The sequence below is a fragment of the Dermacentor variabilis genome, chromosome 3 (assembly GCF_050947875.1).
Source record: "Dermacentor variabilis isolate Ectoservices chromosome 3, ASM5094787v1, whole genome shotgun sequence".
Lineage (NCBI taxonomy): Eukaryota > Metazoa > Arthropoda > Arachnida > Ixodida > Ixodidae > Dermacentor > Dermacentor variabilis.
The window spans coordinates 76,780,906-76,803,239 of record NC_134570.1 but is presented as its reverse complement, the minus strand read 5'-3'; the positions used below and the strand labels follow the sequence as shown (position 1 = coordinate 76,803,239).

Below are 22,334 nucleotides of genomic sequence, written 5' to 3'. Positions count from 1 at the left end.
GATTATCACTACCTGTGTCCTTGAACGTGCCGAGCACGTCTCCCCTATTGCAGCCTGTATGCAAGCGTACTTCACACTTGTTGACCTTCTCTCGGTCGTTCGTTGCCTTCCGTCGACCTTCACCCGCTAATGACCTCCCGCAGTAAATAGCAGCCGAACGGGAGAGAGTGTGGGCGAGGGGAGCGTATACGCGCCTACACTCTTGGTGCTGCAGACGTGGGAGTGCCGCTTCTGCGATATCTGCTGCGCTAATCTCGCGCCACTGTTTATAAACTGCGCGGTGTTACTCACCGCTTACTCCGACGTGAGAAAGACGCCGGCAGCCACGAACGCAATTAGATCTCGCTCGGGGCTAGGCTGCCTGCTTATCGACTTTCGCTCCAAACGACTCGAGACAGAAACAGCCTAAACAGGCGACGCCACATTACTCGCCACGCTCTCTGTTCGCACGTCGCAGAAGCGCGCGAAACCACGGCTGCGTCTAATTGCTCGTGCATTATCTCGCATTGTCCTCAAAGGCGCGGAGGTTACACGAGGGTTTTAGTATTCACAGTGTAATATAGGCCTATCTGCATCTCCCAGCCGCGTCGAAGAAGGCATTTTAGCCGGCGATAAAGAGATTTTCTTTCCAGACGGAAAACTTCATAATCTTCCTCCGGGTGGAGCCTCAAGTGGCTTTGTGGCTGACCCAAACCAGCTGCCAGCTGCTGGGCATTCGTGTGACACTTTGCAGCAGCAGGCAGGTCGTCGTCGCGGGCGCTTCTAGATCCCATTGTTTTGCACCAGTTTGCCTGCCTCGCGCGACCTTTCACTAATTCATAAGCTGCTAACCTTTTTTTTTCTCTCTCTCTCATTCCCGCACTATAGGTGCTCTCTTTCTCAGTAGCTGTCCTGGTTTTTTACGACTGGTGCACAATCATGCCGCTTACGCTGGCCCGCTTACGCTCTTCGGGACCTTTGTGTTTGCGCAGTGTAACGGCTGGAACTTGGAAATGGTCGCCGCGGCTCTTTGTCGCTCTGCGCGCCAAGCGAAAGTTCGTCCACACAACTAGAAACGCGCAGAATAAAGGCGCGCCGTTCTCGGCGACGTAACGACAATTTTATTGCGGTAGACGTTAGCTGAGCTGCCGGCGAAGGTTCACTGAAGAAGCAAAAAAGAAATCTCCAGTCATGAATATGCCGGAAGGAATTCGTCTCGAAAACGTATTATCTATGTCTGCATAATTGCTGACGAGTGTTGGGGCCATACTGGATGCAAACAGTTACAAGGGTGTGCGCTCATGGAGAGGGCAAATGAATAGGCTGCGTTCACGAATACAGGCGTTCGAGGTGACGGGAGTTTTGCCGGCAACTGCTAATGTGAAAGTCTGTATAGGAAAGCGTCCTTCGAAACCTGTTTTTCGGCACACAGTGAAAGCTATAAGGCATCGCATGAAGGCGTGCACTGTTATGAAAGGCGTCCACACGGCAACTACTTAGCAGGCCATTGTAAAGAATATGGTTGCATCCTTGAGTTGAAGAAATGCCGCGTTATATAGAGCCACACACATGGAGGGATTAGAACAACACGGGACCTACGAAGTTCATACGCGTTGTTTTTAATATCTCTACGTGAGACCTATGAAGCATATGTGATGTGCATATATTAAAAACAAAAACGAAGCGTATTCGCTTTTGACCATGCGAGTAAATATGCGTTAGCAGTAGCATCGCTAAACTTCCATGAAAAATGGTTGTCAATGCGTTTCTTTTTTGCTTTCCCGTTCTTATTGCGTGTGCGCTTTAGTTACGCATATACTGTATAGAGTAGACAAACATGAAACGTAATTGTTATAAGTAATACCTCGGTGCTTATATGTGTTCCTCCTGTTTATTAGTTATTATTTTTTGTGCCTCAAATTTTGCTGCTGTTTTGCCGCATATGTATCCATTTGCGGCGTACGCTCTTCTGGGGGATTCAGGAGAGGCATTGAATTAGTGTTTGTAGCGTCTACTGAACGTAGTTCTCGAAACGAGGTGTCGAAAACGTCTACTGATCTTGCTCCCTATGTAACCTATGTGACAAGGCATGTATACAGATGATCACATTCACTCTAATGATACGTACTGAGCCAATTAGTAATCAGCCAATGATGTCATGGTTGTAGGCACTAGCGCCTCCTTGTTTTATGTTTCCGTCATCTTGTGTATACCACAGGAGGAAAACAAATCGGCAGATACACTTAAGACTGCTTACGTGTGAGCATGCGAAAGCATTATAGCCCTTTCGGTGAAATGTTAACTTTCTTTTTCTGCGCGTTCCTTGTCAGCACGAGCTCTCGCCTGCGTTTTAACTGCGCCTCGGTAAGACCAACTGAATACGCGCCAAGCGGCTGAACGCGCTCGCTTGTCCGCGATGAGTTCATAATTCGAAGGGCGGTTCAGCGGCATTCAATTGGACGTTAATGCTCTTTTTATTTTATACACAGAATTTATGCACCCATGGCGTGGCGCCACCTCCTGCCCATTGGCTGCGCTGCCACGTACCAAAACACGCACGCACTATAGGCCGTACCTTTAGTCAGCCAGATGGCCGCGACGTGACTTGCGCGATGACGCACGCACTAGGCGCACCATTTAGTCAACCAGAATCGCGGAACCGTCTTGGCGTCGGGCAAGTGTGCTCGTCTCGCATCCCAGAGGCTCGGGTTCGATTCCGACCCAGAGCGAAAATCGCATAATGTTGTTTTCGAAGGCGTTAATTTACTTTGTTTGAAGGAATTTTCCTGAGTAATTTGACGTCAATCCGAGTGTTTTTTTTTACTCTTTGTCGTTGGCCATTTTTGGTACCATCATTTGGTCACACCGACGACTACAACGCCGGTTTTTCGCGTAATGGAGGATAGAATGAGGTCGCATTAAGAAATCTAATAATAAAAACGTTTTGCAACATGTTGACGTACGAACAAATTGTTGTTCTCGCTCGTTGTTAAATGCCAGCGCACATACGTATTTAATTATAGTAAGTACATCGAACGAACACACACATATATGAATAGTGCGTGACATGCCTGTGGCACATATATATGGATACGGCGTGACATGCCGTTTTAACCCACAAAGAGCAGTCCTCTCAGCCACCTTAGACAAACTCGACAAGCGCCCAATGACAGAAAACCTTGGAACCTTGATCCTTGGAACCTGGCCTACGCGAACATCAGCGCGATCCGCTATGAAGGCGCTGCTGCGATACTTGAAAGACACGGGACTTTCTGACAAATTGTGACTGTACACTGTGTGACGTAGGACTGTACGGTGACACTGCGTAAGACTAGGAACGCCTTTGCGGGCTGCGTGACAGTGCCCAAAGAAATAGTCCGTGTGTACGTGCGTGTTTAGGTTTTTTTTCTTTTTTCTTATCCTTCTTTCTTTCTCACCTATTGCATACCCTTGCCCCTACCCCAGTACAGGGTAGCCAACCGGAGATAATCTCTGGTTAACCTCCCTGTCTCTCCTTTGCCTTTCTCTCTCTCTCTCTCTCTCTCTCTCTCTCTCTCTCTCTCTCTCTGTGGCGCTCAATGACAGCGATCGCTGTGAGTTGGTTTGTTATACTAAAATTAATCACGCCTTTTCTTTTAATGCTTCATTGGCGTTCTGCGTTGAGACCTAAATGCACGTCTTTCCGACATCAATAGAAACAGTTGCATTCGATCAGCGTAAACGACCCTGCTACGCCATTTCCTATAGGTATTGGTAATTTCGGCCACACTGGTCCAACGCACATAGATTCGGCACGATTTCCCTGACACTGGTTTACACGCCGGCATTTTCGCTTTCACTAGGAAGTCGGCAATCCGGAAGGCACGGCTTGGCCCAAGGGTGTACCCTACACTATACGGGCTGTGTGAACGGGGGCTTTGCATCGAAAGCGGGTCCTCCGATTGGATCACTGTCCCTCGGTGACGCGTGTCCTTCCGCGTTAGCCGGGGCCGTTCCCATTGAGCCGACAATGGTCCGCGTCACTCGTGTATATGTGTACATATGCAGTGTTGCGCGTGCTCATGCGTTCTCGTTTCATCTGCGCTTCCGGGACCGAGTTTGTTACGCGTTCCAAATTTTACGGCACCTCGCGGGTCGTCGATGCGTGCAGGCGAAGTGCCATTAAATAGACGTGCAGCGAACGCATGAGCATTACCAGTGAGCTGAATAGAAAGCACTGGGAAAGCCAGAACGTCAATGTCACGCCGGTTGCGTCGTGTTAGCATTAAAACCAAGAGGCCGGTTTTTTTTCTTCTCTTTGTTTTTTTTTTATTATTTTGCTATATGGGCCTATTAGGTGCAGATGACACCTGGTCGCAAGATGTCATACGGGACGTCAACATGTCTTATGCGTGACGGAAAAACCAACTGTATGACACTTGTGCCTGCCGGCATACTGCAAATGAATGAAACAATGTAGGCTTTGTCACCTCATTTCGCACAAGCGCTGATTGTTAGATCGAGGAGCAAAACGTGCAACGATGTTGGATGAAATAAAGTGCTTCAAATAAAGAAAGAAGTACACATAAACTCTGGGTTCGGCTATGCAGGTATGAAACTGTTGGGGCTGCCAATTAAACATCTTTTTTTTTTTAAACCTCCTGGGACAACTCCGCGCAGGATGGCACCACACTGCAGTGAACCTTCGCGTTATCACAAGTTTAACTGTGTTTTTCGACATAAGTAAACACTATGTATAAGAAATTATTTCTTTTGTGTCAGCCGACCGACAGAAGCGATTCATGTGCACGGATCCTTTAGTTAATATTCAGGTGTCAGCGCATAGATATTAGAGAATTTGACGTCTGCCGCACTTGTCGAGAGTTTTCAAGTTACAGACTGCACTATATTCGGAATCGGCCCACGAAAACGGCGAGATACATGAAGGAAACTGGGTTGACTCAGACAAAAGCGCTTCGCATTAAGAAAGAATTTGAACACCTAAAGTAAGCAAGCAGTGCCTTTCAACTGTGAACTAGACACGACAGTTCTTAGATCATGGTGTTCTTGGACACTTCTGTTCTCCACAAACATATTATTATTGAATCAGTGAACATTAAAGGCCTAACTTTAAAAAAAAAGAAATCTTTTCGTTCAAAGTGCTGTTTGCCAAAGACCGGCTGAGCTCTTACGAACAGTTCGAGCGTAACAACGTTCTTGCGAAAAGGTGGCCCAATCGCTTTACGTTTTCGTGCTAATTCATTTTACTTCGTCTTCGGTCAACACAGCTTTACACACTCTAAGTTTCTTATGGCCATTCTTTGAAATTGCCCGGCTAATTCTTCCAAAGCAAAAAAAAATTATACTGTGGATGATTGCGGGATTGCGAATTTCGATGACATTTTCGGCAGCATATGAAACTGATTATTACTTGTGGCACGTAAAACATACCCAGGGATAATAATTTTTCTGAAGGCAGCTTATCCTTACGGTATAGTTTTTGTTTATGCAACTGCCCGAATATATATTAAACTTGAATAGCTGTAGCCACACCAAAACAATAATATTTTACTGACTGGGATAATATGTGAATAGTGTGACGTACTACATGCGTGACGTCTAGCAGTATTGACCGAACATTGTGCTTCATAATTAGCAACATTTCTTATAATACAAAACAAAAGAAAAAAAGAAAAAGCAAAGCTAGAACTTTTTTGTCAGTGCATTTTAGGGCACCTGAACATTCACTTTACGCGATAGATGTTTGGCAACCCCATGGAACCTCTTTTACTTGCTCTCGGTTTTTATCAGCGCCGTATACGAGAAAGTCGCCGCGTTAATCATACCGCAAATAATTGTAGAAGCAGTGATAATATGGCATTGACACCGGGCACAGGATCAGAAAATCTAATTATAATAAAATACAATACAAAGGGCGTTTCACAACGAGCTTTCTCGTTATTGTTACACCCTTCCCAAACCCTCTCCGTTCGCTGCTGTACTGCGAGCAATGGTCATAAGGAAACGCATCTGTCGCGGGCCAACCGATGAAAGACGGTATACGTATACGCCCAGACAAGCCACGACCGACCTCGTCGATACATGTGATACGACTAAGACAGACTCGTACGTAGGAAAGCTGCAAGGTTGTCTGAACGTCTTGCTCGTTATTTGACATTGAACACCTTACCTTCGCAGAGGAGAACGCCCACGCGAGCTTGAATCATCCAGGCAAATTCATTAACCAGAGTAAACATATGCCGACGACTTCACCTCGCGTGCGTGCTATATCCAGTCCTCAGGCTCATCTAGGCGAAAGTCAGAAAGTCGTGACTCCTCCCGCGGTGTCAGGGTAGTGCAAACGAAGAAGGAAAAAAAAAAGAGGCAGACAAATAAAAATGCAATTACACACAGCTGCTGCGAAGTGGCAACGCGCTAGCTCGTAGCAAGCGATAGCGCCCCCCCCCCCCCCCCATACGCAGTCGGTTTCTCTGAGAGCGAATAGAAACGTGCAAAATGATAACACCTTAACTCGTTAGCGCCAATCATACACATTGGATGGTTTTCACGTTAAAAAGAAAGAAAAAGGAAAAAGAAAGAGAACAAGTTCGATATGACGCAATGATTTCGCACGATTCTACTCTTGTCTTATCAAAGGAAATCAATTACGACCAGCCCATCGTGCTGATTACGTAGGCGTAGCGAAACTCGGACTAGTGATAGGGTGGAACTAACGTGCTACACGCACATTTAGTAAGAAAAACAGGCAAAAATTTTCTGGCGCTGAAATTGTGGGCTGCTCTATCGCAGGCACACCTCTTAGAAATCCTCCTTGGTCGCAAAGAATCATCGGCTGATTATCTGACTACACATGACCGACGTTTTTCGCGGATCCAGCAAACTCGCTGAAGTGTTGGACGATGGTGTCACCTGGCCTTCTTCATCGTCCTATACACTAGTAGGGCGACTGCCGACAAGGGAGAGAGAGAGAGAGAGCGAGGTGAAGAGGAAAGGCAGGAAGGTTAACCAGATATTAGTCTCCAGTTTGCTTCTCTACACTGCGGTTCGGAAGTAGGGGTTAAATAGAGGACAGAGAGGAAATGGTTAAAAAAAATGCACACACACAGAGACACACACATGAAGGGCGACTGGCCACAGAAGGGCATACATCTAGCATAATGTTGACCACTGGAACGCGACAATGCCGTCACAGATGCCAATCACAATGCGCGCTGACTGCTTTTCAAGGTAGCTCGCACACACTCGGCAAATATTGCACGCTGGTACTTATGTAAAGAGGTGGCAGGGTCCTTGAACAGTTCACACTAAAACTAGCATTGTAAAGCCGTAAAACAATGAAACTTAAGCGACCACAAGTCAACAAAGCATACACAGTACTTTCATGAAACAAGAGAGAAAAAAAAACCTATGACTGTTTCATCACAATTGTACAATTGAACACGAGCGTTCAGGTGCGGTTTTGTACAACTCGCGTACAGCTCTATCGTTCCGCTAAATGCCGCCACCTTGTCCTACTTTCGATCTTCATTCACAGGACTCACACGCGTCTCTCCGCACTTTGCCTCAGCACTCATACGTCATCAGTGACGAAAGGCCATTGTTCTTGACGGAGAGACCTGGCACACCACGCCTCCCAGCCGCGAACATAGGCGCGCTCCATTTTTTATTTTTTTCCCGAGCAGCATCATAACGGAGTCTTACGTATGCGCCGTTGTCCATTATGCAGGCAGCCTCCGCGCGATCAGTTCCTTTTGCCTACATATCGGACTAACCTTGGTTGCAAATGTTTCCTGTTCTACATTTCGGGCTCGCTCACCCACAATGAATGACTGTTCGACTGAGCTTCCTGGCGGAGAAAAAAGGGCAGCAGCAGGATTGGTGAGAGGGTGAAATATAGAGAGAAAGAGAGAGAGAGAGACGGGGTGTGTGCGGCTCTTACTCTGCGCCGTGGCTTCGAACGAAGAGTTCACGTTTGCACGCGAGAGTGACGCAACCTGTTATGTCATGGATGATATACGGCCGAGCGAGGGTGGAGCGTAAACTGCAGCGTCGTAATTATACGCGGCATTTTTTTCCTGCGCTAATTTAACGTCCTTGCCTTTGACAAGGAAGTGATCGTGAAAGCTTTCCTTTCTGTGGGCGTTCTCAGTGTTTCAGTCAAAGCGGACCGATGTTTATTTCGTGTAGAGCTTTTGCGTCAAACAAGACCTGCTTGCAGTGCTCGCACGACTGCGTTTGCGCTTGTCGAGTTGCTGCACGCTTCTTATGTTAGAGCTTAAGCTGGTGAAGAAATGTAGGTTTAAGTTGCGTGCATTTTACTCCAGTCAGTTTAGGGATGAGGGAAACGTGTTCCTTGGTATTCTATGAAGTAACGAATATGTCAGTGTGGTTAGGCTTTTGCTCATGTGAATAGCGTGCCTATATGTCTACACACACCACTTGTACACGAAGCATCACTCACGGAGCAAGTCCACAAATCCATAGCAATACGTTTTTCACGTATCGTAAGCTTCGTTCCAGGAGAATTCGTTCGGCTTATCGGTAGCTCAGTCAGCCGACAAGAAACTGCCCAGAGCCTTCGGAATCGTTCAGCTCAAGCGAAATTCATTTCAGTGGCGTTCTTCCTGAAGCAATTCGACATCAGCTGCCTACTCTCGCTTATATCGATAAAAAAAAAAAAAGACTGCCCGACATCTTCTTTTCCTGGCGACGTCACAATTGACGTTGAGAATTGGCGTTCTACGAGCTACATCCGAGAGCGAAACGAAAGTTGGCGCCAGCTGTGCAAGAGTGGCAAACAGAGCAAACTTTAGCATTATTGGCGCTGTCGTCTCTTTTTGGTCCCTCTGACTGATTGTGTTTCTATACCGCGAGGGCGGCTCGATCTAGCGCCGAAACGAGGTCGACGGCGAGCCGAGGACGAACTCCTACTGAATAGCCTTTGCGGGTCCCCGATTTAGACGCGACGCATCGGCTAATCATTGCAGGTTGTTCGGTGTCCCCGATACAAAGACAGCTACCGAAAGTTGGACGCCAGGAGAGCGGACTTGTTTGGGATACACGACCTCGGCGTGACAAAACTGCGTTGAAGTTCTCGGACGCGGGCGGGAGACGGTCTTTGACGGCGAGATGAAACGTATAGAGGAACACGTGGAGCTATGACAGGCGTGTTCTGCTAGACGGTATAGGTGAGTTGTGCGCGCCGCAGTATGTCGCCATTTATCCATCTATGGGGGTTACGCGTCACAGGAGACGGGAGCCTCCCTCTTTCTTTTTTTTTTTCTTAACTGTGTCTGATTGAGAGGCTACCATATCACAAAGATAACACAATTACCTCTATACAGTGAAATATAATTTATTATCATATGGCGCTGTATTCGGAGAAAAGCTCCACGCTATAATTGTTCGTAAGATAAATATTCAGACCATCCTGATTGACTTATCGTTAGCGAAGGCTGCCGGCCAGTGGCAAGATTCACTTATGAAAGCAAAGCTTTGTAAATTCGGCCAACGGTGCCCATAGTCCTTATCCACAAACCTTCCTTCATGTGACAACATTTGCTTACTGGATGGCATTCTGGCACTATGCCACTCGTGTAACGACCGGCATGATAACGAGACTGAAGACGCGGTGGTGGCCAACAGACGGCGGTAAGAAAAGTTTTCTTAATACGGGCCCACGGAACCACAGCTGCTAACATTAGGCCAGCTGCCCCAATTGGCACAACGTCAGTTCTAACAAACTGCACCGGCGTACCACATTCTTTTTCAGCATACAGGCTCAAGCTTATTGTGCATAGACGAAACGCGTTTTTGTTCGCTCCTCTCTCAGACATTAGAACGGAAAAAAAGAAGAAGAAAGTTTACTACGCTTAAGAACTGCTTGTCACTGTTTTGTTACGCGTGAAAGTGCGTCGTATGTACCGCGAGAAAGAGAAATCAAATTCAGTTTTTTTTTCTTTTTAACTGTAGCTTGACTTGCGGCAGCCGCCTTCGCTAATAGCATGTCCATATATTCTTATGCGAACAGCTCGAGCGCTAGAGCTTTACTGTGAAAGCGAGCTAAGTGGTAAGTCTCTAAGAAGTGCCAGCCAATAATGACAGCGAACATTTGTTAATGAGGGCCTCCGACCGATGAGAAACCGCTTATACGAGTTTCATTGCTAAGTACTGTTTTTTACTGGCCAGCCGCCTATACGGTGATATGTCCAACGTCTCGTGATGATTGGCGGCTGCTTGCTCTTATGAAAAAATAAAGCATAAGCAGTTTTTTTATGAATACGCTCCCTGTTTGCTGCACGCGTAAATTGATTCCTTTCTCTCTGCAGTAATCTTAGTATAGCTGCGCATGTCCGTGCACGACGATTTCTTGATACACTAAGTATATATATATACTTGCTTTTCTTGACGCTAATAGGGTGCTGCCGGTAAGAAAAAAACATTATAATAACAACAAAAGAAAAAGAAAGGACGACTTACACGATTCCTGGCGGCCATATCTCATTCTGGCATATCACCTTCATTGACTTTTGCTGCCCCCTCGCCCAAGGCGCCGGTTATTTTGCTCTTTTTCGTCGCCCCATGGCGTTGCTTGTTCCTTCGCCGCTCGAACGCTGGACCGTCGACCTCGAAACCACGCGTACCAACGTGTCTGTACATATCTTAGCGCATTGGGCGCAACACGAAGCCAACAACCTGGCCGTCTGCTGCCACTGAACTTGACCGATTGGCCTAGTTACAGTATCGGCGCGTCGTTTGTGGAGAACAACCCCTCTTGTTTTGTTTTACTATATAACGACAGTCAACCAGCTTTGCATGTGCTGAGCACTGCATGTCAATAAGTTTGCAAAGTGACTCTCGAGTTGTCATACCCAGCGGCCAGAAGAGCCTGCGAAACTGATTGCGCCTGAAAAGAAGAAAAAAAAAGGACCTGTTGCTATCCTGGCACCCTACAAACACGAAGCCGCGTTCTTCGCTGCGCCGAACGCAAGCTGCTTTGCTCTCGAAGGATACATCTGTACAGATTTTCCGACTGCGCTGATTCCACCGCCAACTCATGTTAGGCGAATTAGAAACTTCAGAGAATCGCGATTTAGTAGGTCATACGCAATCCATGCGTCTACCCCTAATTCGAATTGTGCGCGAGCGAAGTATTCTTTTTTTTTTTAAATATCGGTAGCATTGGAAACACGGTCTCAAATCGAGTTTGAAGCTGACTTCTGAAAAATAGTCCGTCGAGTGCTCATAAATCTGCAACTTCGGTACACAGAGAAACATCACTGCCTTCAGAACAATCTCCTGATCCAGCCTATAGTTCTCATCGACACAACAAGGGCGGAATAAGCTTGACATTATTTACCTAGAAGAACGGGGATACTAACGGATGGTTAGGTGGCTGGTATAATTAGGCCACGATGCTGGAAAGAAGCAAAGCCTGACCAAAAGAAATTGTACAATAGGAACACGTATACTTTCGCGGCACGACTGTAGTACCTGCGCTTTCTTTTTTCTTTTGGCCCAGTGTTGCTTTAAACAGCGTATTTGGACATCTATGGTGTATCTCGAATCAGCCTGCACGAAAGCTCTGATTTGTTCTGTAATCGCAATGAAAAAAAAGCAAAAAGAAACGAAGTCCGTGTTGACAGAGCAGCTCTAACGCGTACGGTCTATCGTGTCATACTTTAATTTTTTTTCCCTTCTGTAATTCTTCATCTAGGTGATAAACGAGTGCACATACCAAACAACTCCCATATACATAACTACAACAAATATAACTGTTACAGAACGGCTAGAGTGGTTTACAAAGAAGCCAATGACCGAGGGTTCTAAAGCAGCACGGCCATCGTGAATTCGGTCCCAGAAAACAATCCTCATATAAAGAACCTCATTATGCGCATGCGCGCGCGCATAAACCGTTACAACGAAGCAAAAAAAAATCGAAACACCGGTTCACAAAAGAAAAAAGAAAGAAAGAAATAAAGCGACGGCTCATGAGCATGCTATATAGTTCAATAGAATCGATTGTTGTGGTACCATTAAGACGCACATCGTCGGCGTGTACGATCGCCGGTACGTGTATCGTACCAAGCATTCGTTTCATCTGCCGCTTAGCGGCCACGCTTTCATACAAATAAAAAAAAAGGAAAGAAAAGACGAAAGCGCGGTCGAAACGCGCAGTCCCGTGCAATGGCACAAATCGCTGATGCGCGTAAACGGTACGGTGACCCGCCTCCCGTCGCGCTACGGCGGTACGTGTCAAGTTGTAACGGAAGGCGCGCGCAAGTACATAAATGCACGCGGAAACTGTGCCCGTTGGTGCGTGCGAGGCACGCCCCGCGCGTGCAGAACCGCGAAGCCAATGACACACAGCGAAGAAAAAACGGGCCCGCGCATTGTTCGTCGACGAGCTTCCGTCCGCACAGCGACACCTCACCAAGCAGAGCATGGCCGCGCCACCGCTGGGCGCCGTCCACGGTTGTGTCACACGTCGCGCGGAAATGACTTTGTCCGCCGATCGAGTGACACACTCTGGTCACAGGCCGTGCGATCGCGGGGGGGGGAGGTCGGAAGCTTATGGAACGCTTGGAATGTTCGCGCATACATTATCCCGTTGTCTGCATGCTGGGCAAAACGATTATGGCAAACGCTGAAGATGAAAAAAACCTACCTCAGAAGTGAACGTGAAGTTATTCTAAATTTTTCTTAGTTTTTCTTTATGACTCTGGTACAGCAGTAAATGTGGCACGAAACAGCTTCCTCCGTGGTCTCTCTCTGCTTCTTAATTGGAAAAGTAATGGTGGAATTTTCTTTCTATGTTTGTTTATGATCTTACGCTGAAATTGAAGTTAAACGCACACAATGCAGCTTATACATTGCTGGGAGGGCACCTTACGCAAAAGAAAAATACTGACGCATTATAGAAAAAAGAATGTCACCCGCTGCAGATGAAGCCATGGAATTAAGCTTGCCTGCGTGATAGGGGATCTAATTATGATTTATTTTTGATACGAAAAATTTTGGCTACACCTACGTCATTGATCTGTTCACAATGCAAAATTTGGAGTGGTCTGATGAGGCGTTGATGGAATGAATCCTTAAACTATTCAGCAGTTCGCTTTCTTATGAACTAGCACCACAAAGAAGTCACATTTCAACAAGTAAAGAAAAAAAGTAAAGAGAGATAGGAGGTCTAGCGTAGTTTTACAGTGCCACGCAGAAAGTGACATCGAAGGCATCGTCAAAGACGAATGCACACGTGCATAAACAAAGATATCGCGCTTGTTACGTAAAAATTACAGCAATCTGCGATCCACAAAAACGAAGGCACTAACAAGAAAAGAAGCATAATAAAGAAAAATGACCAAAGCAGAAGCTCGGCAGTGCATCAGTATTTTTCAACACCCTGTCACTATCCCTTAAATGCGCTGCTACAGCCTTTAAAGCAGTTCGTTGCGTTCTTTCGACGGTTGCGAAAGAACGACTGACACAATGACAACGACGACTACGATGATGACGACGACGATGACAAAAGTCAGCACTAACGCTTTGAATAGAATCTCCTACTTGCGAAAGAAAACTCTGCCGGTATAGCTACCGTGCACACGTGGTTCTGCAAGAGTGCTGTACCATGTATATCGTCATGCGCCTGAGGTCGCCGCCATGCCGTTTCGCCGATTGCTTTCTTTGATAGGTCATTCGAAATTTACAATCATGCAGTGAACATTGGATATGAAGCACTTAATAACGCGCGTAAAACGACCGTATAATGTCTCCTTAGTTCGCGTTTTCCCCCTGGTAACTGTGTGCCATTCCTTTTCTTTTTTTCTGAAGTAAGGTCTTTAACCACGACTTCCGGCAGCGAACTGAGCGCCATCGGCAATTTTCCCGGGGCTGCCACCGGGCAGCCCAATAGCCATCAGAACTGATTGGTTCGCGCTTGCGAGATGATCGTTCGGTGACGTCTTTCAGCACAGCCACCAGCCGCTTGTGCAGCAACGGTTATTCGCGTGAGTAATACGATACTGCTCAAAATGCGATAGTCGTTCTTATTGGACATGAACGATCATTCTTACGACAGTATAACATTTACGAGAAATACCATTCACGACAACCTTTCTGTGCTACTTTAGAGAGCGTGCAAGAGAGGGAGAGATAGAGTAGAGAGCGGGAATGCGGTTGGGTTAGCCAGGCTCGATACATCATATTGACAGCGGGGAGGAGGAAGGTCGGAGGGCGGGGTAGTGGTGCAAGTAACATTGATTTTTAAAAAAATTTACAGAGAAAAAAGAAAAGCAATGTGGTTATACGCACTTGACAAGATACGTGGGACTGTGGTAGTCAGACATTGCCTTTAAGAAGATGAGTTTCTTTTTTCGTCTTTGAAGTCGTCATCGATATACCATGGTGTGTAGCAGTGCTCGTTACGAATTACCTTTAAAATTTTTGGGACTCCTGAGTCCCTCAGGACTCAAATAAAGTTCTTGTCATGTCATGTCATGTCCTTTAGACAATTTCCGTAGAGGAAGCGCTTAATATTGATGTCGTTTAACGATAGGAAGAGGACTGAAGGAAAGAGATGGGCAGGTGGTTCGGGAGTGGTCGCGGGGGAGGGCAGCGTAAGGAAAGATACAAATGATAATAAGAAATAGAGGGGAGACAGCAATGAGTCTAGAAATTTGCTGACGCGAGGAGATCACCTGTTGAGCCACAAGGTTACTAAAACGGGTCGCGGGTTCTCTCGCAGATGTTCTGCGCCATGTTACATGTGTAACGTGAACGTGGATAATAATAATAATAATAATAATAATAATAATAATAATAATAATAATAATAATAATAATAATAATAATAATAACAATAATAATAATAATAAGCCGGGCTACGCCCACTGCAGAGCAAAGGCCTCTCCCGAACTTCTCCAACTACCCCGGTCATGTGCTAATTGTGGCCATGTTGCCCCTGCAAACTTCTTAATCTCATCCGCCCACCTAACTTTCTGTCGCCCCCTGCTACGCTTCCCTTCTCTTGGAATCTAGTCCTTTAACCTTTAATGACCATCGGTTATCTTCCCTCTTCATTACATGCACTGCCCATGTCCCCCCCCCCCCATTTCTTTTTCTTGGTTTCAACTAAGGTGTCGTTAACTCGCGTTTGTTCCCTCACCCAATCTGCTCTCTTCTTATCCCTTAACGTTACACCCAGCATTCTTCTTTCCCTATCTCGCTGCGTCATCCTCCATTTAAGTAGAACCCTTTTCGTAAGCCTCCAGGTTTCTGCCCCGTAGGTTATACACTTTATACACTTTATACAAGTGTTATACACTTTTCTCATGAGGAATAATGGCAAGAGAGAAGTGGATAGCCGTCGCTTTTTTAGCATGTACTTGCGGCTCTCGCGGTATTCGCAGAATGAACCCATACAACACAATCAAATGCTACGAATATATTTTTTACAACTTTAAGCTCAGCCCGCCTCTCACTGTATCTGTGCCAGCAAAGTGACCGACTAGAGGAATACGTCAGAACTAAGAACGTAATTTCACTCAACGATGTGTCGTCCAAGATTACGACCAACAGGCCCAGCTTCACGCCCTTTTGAATATTTAAGGAATCGGCGTGGTCGCGGTGTACCACAGTGTTTATTACAAATTTTCTTTCAACTTTTTAAAACCTCCAGGAGCATATCTTTCCTCCTTTCCACCAATAACGCTTCCCATCTCTTGCTTTTCTGCAAACTACATCACAGGCCTCAACAATATGCGCGTCTAGACAACTGTATATAACTAAGGTCGACTGCGAGACCAATTAATCCTCGACATTTCAGCACGAAGAGACACACAAAGAACGCATTCCCTTCGCGGGGCAATGTCAATTTTGAACGCTTGCGTCTGTCCTTTGAGGAGGCACGCGCCATAAATAGGAACAACGGTCAATTCATACCCGGCCATCTTAAAGGCGCCCTTCAATACACTCGCCGTTCAAGGCCGGGGCGAAATCCGAAAGAAACTGGGTCACGTCAGTTTGCACACGCGGAAATTAGACGTTGGTCGCGCCGCGCGAATACAGGCGAAGCGAAGTAACCGGGCGCCGTTGTGATCGGCACGCATTCTGTTCGAGAATTCTGTCACGCCGACTATGGTGTCGCTGACCGACATGCTCCGTGCTTCGGCTCCGCAATGTGTTCACATCGCGGGCACGCACTTACTTGCACGCGAACATATAGGGAAACTGTGCGTGGCTGCCAAAAAAATCAAGTAGGCTGCACTGTATACGTCTGAAGCGCAGCAAAGGTCGTCTCTGGCGTGTTTTAATGCGTACGTAAAACATCTGTGGTCTCTTCTTTGGGGTTACGATATGTAGCTTCTGTTAAATTGGCCACTTGTGCTGAAGATTTCCAGTTTCAGATCTCCACTACACCTAACAAATTCAGGTTTGCAGGTTAGCCACGTTATACGGCTAATTTCGATACCGTGTGAGAAAACAAAAAACAAAACAAAGTGCTTATATTTGGGATTCTCTAAAATTCCTCAGAATTATCTTGTAATGCACTGTCAAGCGTAGCTATGTTGTAGGGAGCTGAAGTTTTAAGCTGAGCTGAGAAAACTCAGTTTCGAGATCCGAACCGTTGCAGCAAAATTGTAGCTCTAAACTTCGGGTTTCTGCAGCACTGGCACTTACACGCAACTTTTTTTCTAAGTTCAAGCGGGAAACAATAGCGTGTTCTTTTTTTTTTCTTCACCACTTCAAAACATTCCAGTTGGACTGCTACGGATAATAAATACTTTGTAAATAAAGTCTTGGCAGGGCCGCCAAGCCAAATTTCCTGTTGTCGCTCATAAATCTCCCAAGCACTGAAAAGAACCGACTTCCGGGCACAGCAGTTCTCCACGGTTATTACGGGGCAACTACAAGTTACAGAAGAACTTCAGTTTGGCCTAGTTGGTGTTTACTGCCTATCATATTGACCGCAAATAAAGACGGGGACAGCGGAGGAGAACACATACCGCCCATGTTGTTTATGTGTTCTCTTCCGCTGTCCCCGTCTTTATTTGCGGTCAATATGATATGCAACTACAAGTTATCATTTCTGTAAACTACACGATATACTGGCAAAGATATTTTGGCTATATGCTCAGTGCCGTGTATCAGTATAAAAACCGAAAAATGCTGGTTTTTGTGAAAGCAAGCTTCAGATAACGACCCTATGCCATACCAGTGCGAGCGCTGGTACAAACAGAAAATTAATAGTAGTGTCGCGTTTAGAACAAGGTATGCAAACTGAATACACAAGGAGCAGTTATTTGTAAACATCCTAAGTGAGCTAACTGAAATGTCATTTCATTATTGTAGATTTTACCTGTCCAGCATTCCGTTAGGCGTCATAAACTGGTTCGTTGATGAAAAGCTTTCGCTAACGGAAGCACCGCCTTTACAAATATACTGCAATATTAGTATAGGCAATATCACCGTGTGCAAAGACAGTCACGAACGTTGTAGTTGCGTTGAGCTACGTAGATCCGTGTAGAAATGTGCACAACTCTCTCGAAACACCGAGAACAAGACGGCCCATTGGGGATAGTTTGTGCGGAGCGCGGCGTCGCTCGTTCATCCCAGTTGCTCCTTCCGCTCAGCCCCGTCATCCGCAACATCACTGATAACAGACGCCTTTAAGAGTTCAAAGCCGTATGTAAGGTATCGTTTCTCCAGTGTTATGGGAAGACGGCTTTCATTAGTGATACGTACTGCGTCATTCGCTAAACACGCATTTCGAGTTGGAGGTTGCAAAGGAAGCTTTTTTTTGTTCGGCTCTTAAGCACCTTGTCCGCCATCGCGAAACATGTCTGCTGGCAGCTAATTTTTTTAGCTAATTTAAGCACAGCGATGTAAAGAACGCTGCACGTCAAAAGGCGCGACTCACCCTTCCCGTCTTGTCATCCACGTGTGACGATGCCACCTGCCGAGCCGATGCGGAGCTCGGCTCCTTCCCGTCCGTATCACCACCGAAGACAAACCAACCGCCTTCAAAACAGTGGTGTCGGGGCCTCCTCTGCCCCCAGCTACACGGCGTTTTTCACAAATCGTCGAGGCTGCGCGAAGCGCAGGAAGAAGAGGCAAACGTCTGAGTGAACTCGACGACAAGGGCGCAAGAAAACGCTCCTCGAGCACGGCCCGCGCGCGCGCCTAACCAGTCACGCACTCCACTTGAGCCCGAGTGGAGAAGTCAAAGAGTCTCTCGCCACTTCGGCGCGAAGAAAGTGACTGCCGCCCCGAGCAGGGGTTACGACGATCCTCAGTAGCACACACACCGTGCAGGCTCACAAAAGGGGAGCGCGATTCTCCGCGGTCCGACGCGCGTTGATGCAGCCACGCGACTGGCGGTCACAGCGGCGGGATGAAACGGCTGCACCCTGTTGCTCCTGCTGGCAGAGGCCGCCCGGTGAGTCTCCCGGTGAGCCTCTATCTGGATCGCCATCTCCGTTGGCACTGCTGGCCCGCTTGTTGCGTGTGCCTCCTCCTTCCCTCACGCGCTTTTTTTTTTCTTTTTCTCGCCCGCCAGCACGCCGAGAAGTGTACGCCCTCCCTCTCCCCGCTCTTCTTCCCTGTGGTATTGCAAGGTGAGGATGGACAGGCAGGAGCTACTATTGCTACTATGCTGCGCCCAGCGTGTAGCGATGCTCTCGCTTGTGGACGTGGTGGATGACCGAGGACAAGCGTTGTTGCCTTTCGCTCACACTTCGCCTGGCAGCGTCGGAGCAGCGCTCGCGCTTCTTTTTTGCTTTTTCTCGCTGAGACAATACTGAGTGCCTTGTGTGCTTGATTGAGACACCAAGATGGGACGGCTTTGCGAAAAGCAGAGGCGCGTAAGACGGTGGTCTTTGGCAATGCGCCACGCGCTCGGCCTTCAGGGACTGGGTTCATTCATTCATTCATTCATTCATTCATTCATTCATTCATTCATTCATTCATTCATTCATTTGGGCTCTTTGTTATCATAGACCTCGATGGTATAGGTGCAAGATAAAGAAGGAAATCCAAAATGGTAAGTGTCCGTTATAGTTGGCACAACACATGTAATGTATGGTATAAAAGAAAGCCGTCAACGCCTCTGCTTTGAACAAGTGCGAGATGCAGTTTTATCTGAAATTTAAACCTCTCAGGCTATTCTGCACGGGTAATGAATCGGAGTACGTTCAAGGTAAGGTTTACACGTTTCTCGAGAGGCGATTTGTCACGGTGTCTTACGTCAAGCAGATCACGATAAGAAAAGTGCGGATTTAACAGTGGTTGTTCCTCATGAATCCTTTCCAACTAGCCGAAATTTCGATTCTTTAGCAGATTTAGAAGAATTTCACGAAAGTGTTTTACCAAGCGAGATTCGCTCCCAGAAGGTAGAAGATATTTCTAGCGGACATAATGATGTCATCAAATATAGATGCCGAGATTGTCAACGCGCGCTATTGTGAAAGGTAAGACAGGGGATTTCTCAGCCGTAGGATCAGTGCCACTCTGTCAAAAAAAAATGTCATCATGTCAATGCACTTTTTAAGTGTTAGTTACGCTTTCAGCGGAGTTCATTCCCGGTTAGCTTATAGGCAAGGTCCGTCAGCATAATATAGAAATGTCTACCTTGGACGGCAACGAAATAGGCAGCTTGTTTAAAACGGCATTGAAGAACATCGTAGTCAAGACATTACAGCATGTTTTTGATTTCTAAAGGGGACTGCTCCGATTGCTTGTCATTGTAAAATTATGATGCTTCGAGGGAAAAGGTGAAATTCAGCGTAGCATCTTTTGTGGTTCTGCACCCAGATCGCACATGCTGCAGAGGTATTGTACCCGTGTGCCTGTATGGAACGCCCGACGGATGTCGAGGAATGCTATGATTGTCATCTCTCTTGAATATATTTTTTTTTTCAAGTTTCAAGTATCGGGGAGAGGGGAACGAGGAGGAAGTTGTAGCTTAGAATACGAAGTGCTTCGACTAGGACGAAATCCAGACACCGTTCCAGAAGTGCTCCACCGGCTTCTGACCCTCAGTACGACATCTCCCGTATAGTACCTTCTCGTCCGTGAGTTTGCTCATGCAATTTGCCCGACTTACTGGCTGAAATGAAAACGATAAAATACTTACGCTTTTCCGGATTCTGAACGGGCGACATTCTTGCGTCGCTTCCCACATTTGATTCATCTACCGATCGGACTACTGTCAGCATCACGTTTTCGTATTTTGGTGGCACTGTACGTACAGGAGAACACTGGTCCCATGATGTGATTGCTGGTCTGTAGAACTCACGCAAGTAAACGTGTGTGTGTCCCCGCCCCTTCTTCTTTTTTAGTTCTTCCTACGAACCTCTTTTCCTTACACTCCGAGGCGTGGGGTACTTGGCGTTACCTCAGTGTGCCAACTTCTTAGAACTCGAAATAAAAAAAAAGAAACGTTCCATAACAATTGTTGTCCGAACTTGACTAAGCCTCTATTCTATCTCGACAAGAGTAAGGTGAATATCTTTGCAGATTAATGATAAAGTGAATTTTTAAACTATGAAATACTTATGAACGATAATATGATTGCATGATACAGCAAGAGCACTGCGAGACTAGCAGTATAACCGTGCGCACACACCACGGAGACGCACCTGCCACAATCAAGACTGGCGCCTCTTCCTTCGTACCTGTACACATTCATCTTTTATGTAAATAAAAGCAGTCGATAAGGGCGAGAACGGCACCACCTTTCTCCGGGCGAAAGTTTCTCAGCTCACCACGACAAGGAGAAGCATTTGCCCGGGGGCCATGCGCTTGGATTATTTCCTTTCATTCGATGCCGACAGTGCGTCAGTGAACACATTAGGAAGGGACAAGGATAGAGCCGGCCAAACGCACCGCACGCGAGCTGGCCCTTCGCGTCAGATAACAGCCAAAGCAATTAGTTAGTTTCGTCACCTATGATGGAGGGTTTGTCATCACGCGGTGAGGGTTTCTTTCTTTTTTTACCCCCGAGAGATGCTTGAAGCGGAAGTAATCAAAGCTCAAGGCATTTTTCGCTTTGCGAGAACTCGTCGAGTCACAGCAGGTGTAGGTGTACAGAGTGAGCCGGGCAAGTAAAAAGCCCGTTTTTGAGGTCACGTGAGGAATCAGTCGGTGGTATACGTGAAGAGTCGCTATTGCGAATTGCGATATTATGCTCGTCCTTTCCTGTCCGGCATGCCCCTCGTTGGAGATGAGCACATTCTTGCCATAGCTTAGCGGCACATGGTGGCACGCCTAATTGGAGTTTGTTCTTTCCTTTTACTTAACATGTTATTTCAGCGAATTGTGGACGAGAGGCTAGTCAAGCTGCTGATGAAGCTTTTCTTCCCGTCCTAACCGCTTATGTACAGCTGCATATGTGTTGTGAATAACTGCTACTCAACTCAACGATTGATTTTAGCATCGCAATGCAACCCCTGGATTTCGAGAGTCAGCTTAGCGGAGAAGTCTCCCGATAAATACCGTCCGCCAGCCCGTATTCGCAGAACGTTCTTACGCAGGAATACTTCGTAAGAGGAAATCACAGCCATTCCTGAGGCTGGATATATTATTAACAAAAACGACCGGTCAATGGAAAATAAAACTTATACTATCGAAAGCTTTGTGAATTTGGCCCGGAGGTTCCCTACACGTTCATATGTCGGACGACACGCTAATTCATCGCAGTTTCATGCGTTAGAATGGCTGTAATTAACTTCAGTTACCTGCATGTTACGTTTTAAATGTAAATCAAATAGAGAGATACAAATATTAAATGCTAAAAGGTGGTCCAGTGCCTGTAAAACTCGGTCCTATCAGCGAAGAGGAGTGTGTAACTCGAAGGGTTTTTTTCCCCCCAAGTCATGGGGAAGCACTTCCTGCGTCCGCCGACTTCTTAAACAAAACGACATTCAGCGCCGTCCATGTTGTGGGCCAGGTTCGTACTAATAAAAAAAGAGTTCTTGCGAACTTTCCGCAAGAGCAGATTCCAGCCGATCGCGTTGATCGACAAATTACTGGCAAAGGCGGTTGACCAAACGCAAAAAAAAAGCACTTAGGAACGAAAAGCTTTGCGAAGGCGGCCTCTGCTCTTCCCGAGTTGTGGGCGACAGTACTACCCAATTTTTCAAAGCTGCTCGGCTGGTGTGGGACGTTGGACATGAATTGGGAGCGGGACCCAGTGCGAGCTGAGCAGTCCCCCATGCATTGTAAAATAATTCACACCCTTAAAAGTTGAACACGGCTGCTGCAAATAGGTGTACAACTCAAGCCCTTACACCCAACAAGGATGTAAGGATGTGAGTTATAGCCCGACGGGGCCCATTTAGTTATAGATCTTGTGTATGG

General features: G+C 46.6%; 1 protein-coding gene across 1 annotated transcript in view; it reads right to left on the bottom strand.

Moving 5' to 3' along the window:
• LOC142575899 (uncharacterized) overlaps positions 1 to 18,135 on the bottom strand; it is an 87,573-nt gene extending 69,438 nt beyond the window's left edge. The window contains exon 1 of the mRNA XM_075685688.1: positions 17,896 to 18,135. The gene's annotated coding sequence lies outside the window, so the exon portion shown is untranslated. The remainder of the gene's footprint in view (positions 1 to 17,895) is intronic.
• Between the last annotated feature and the right edge of the window lie 4,199 nt (positions 18,136 to 22,334).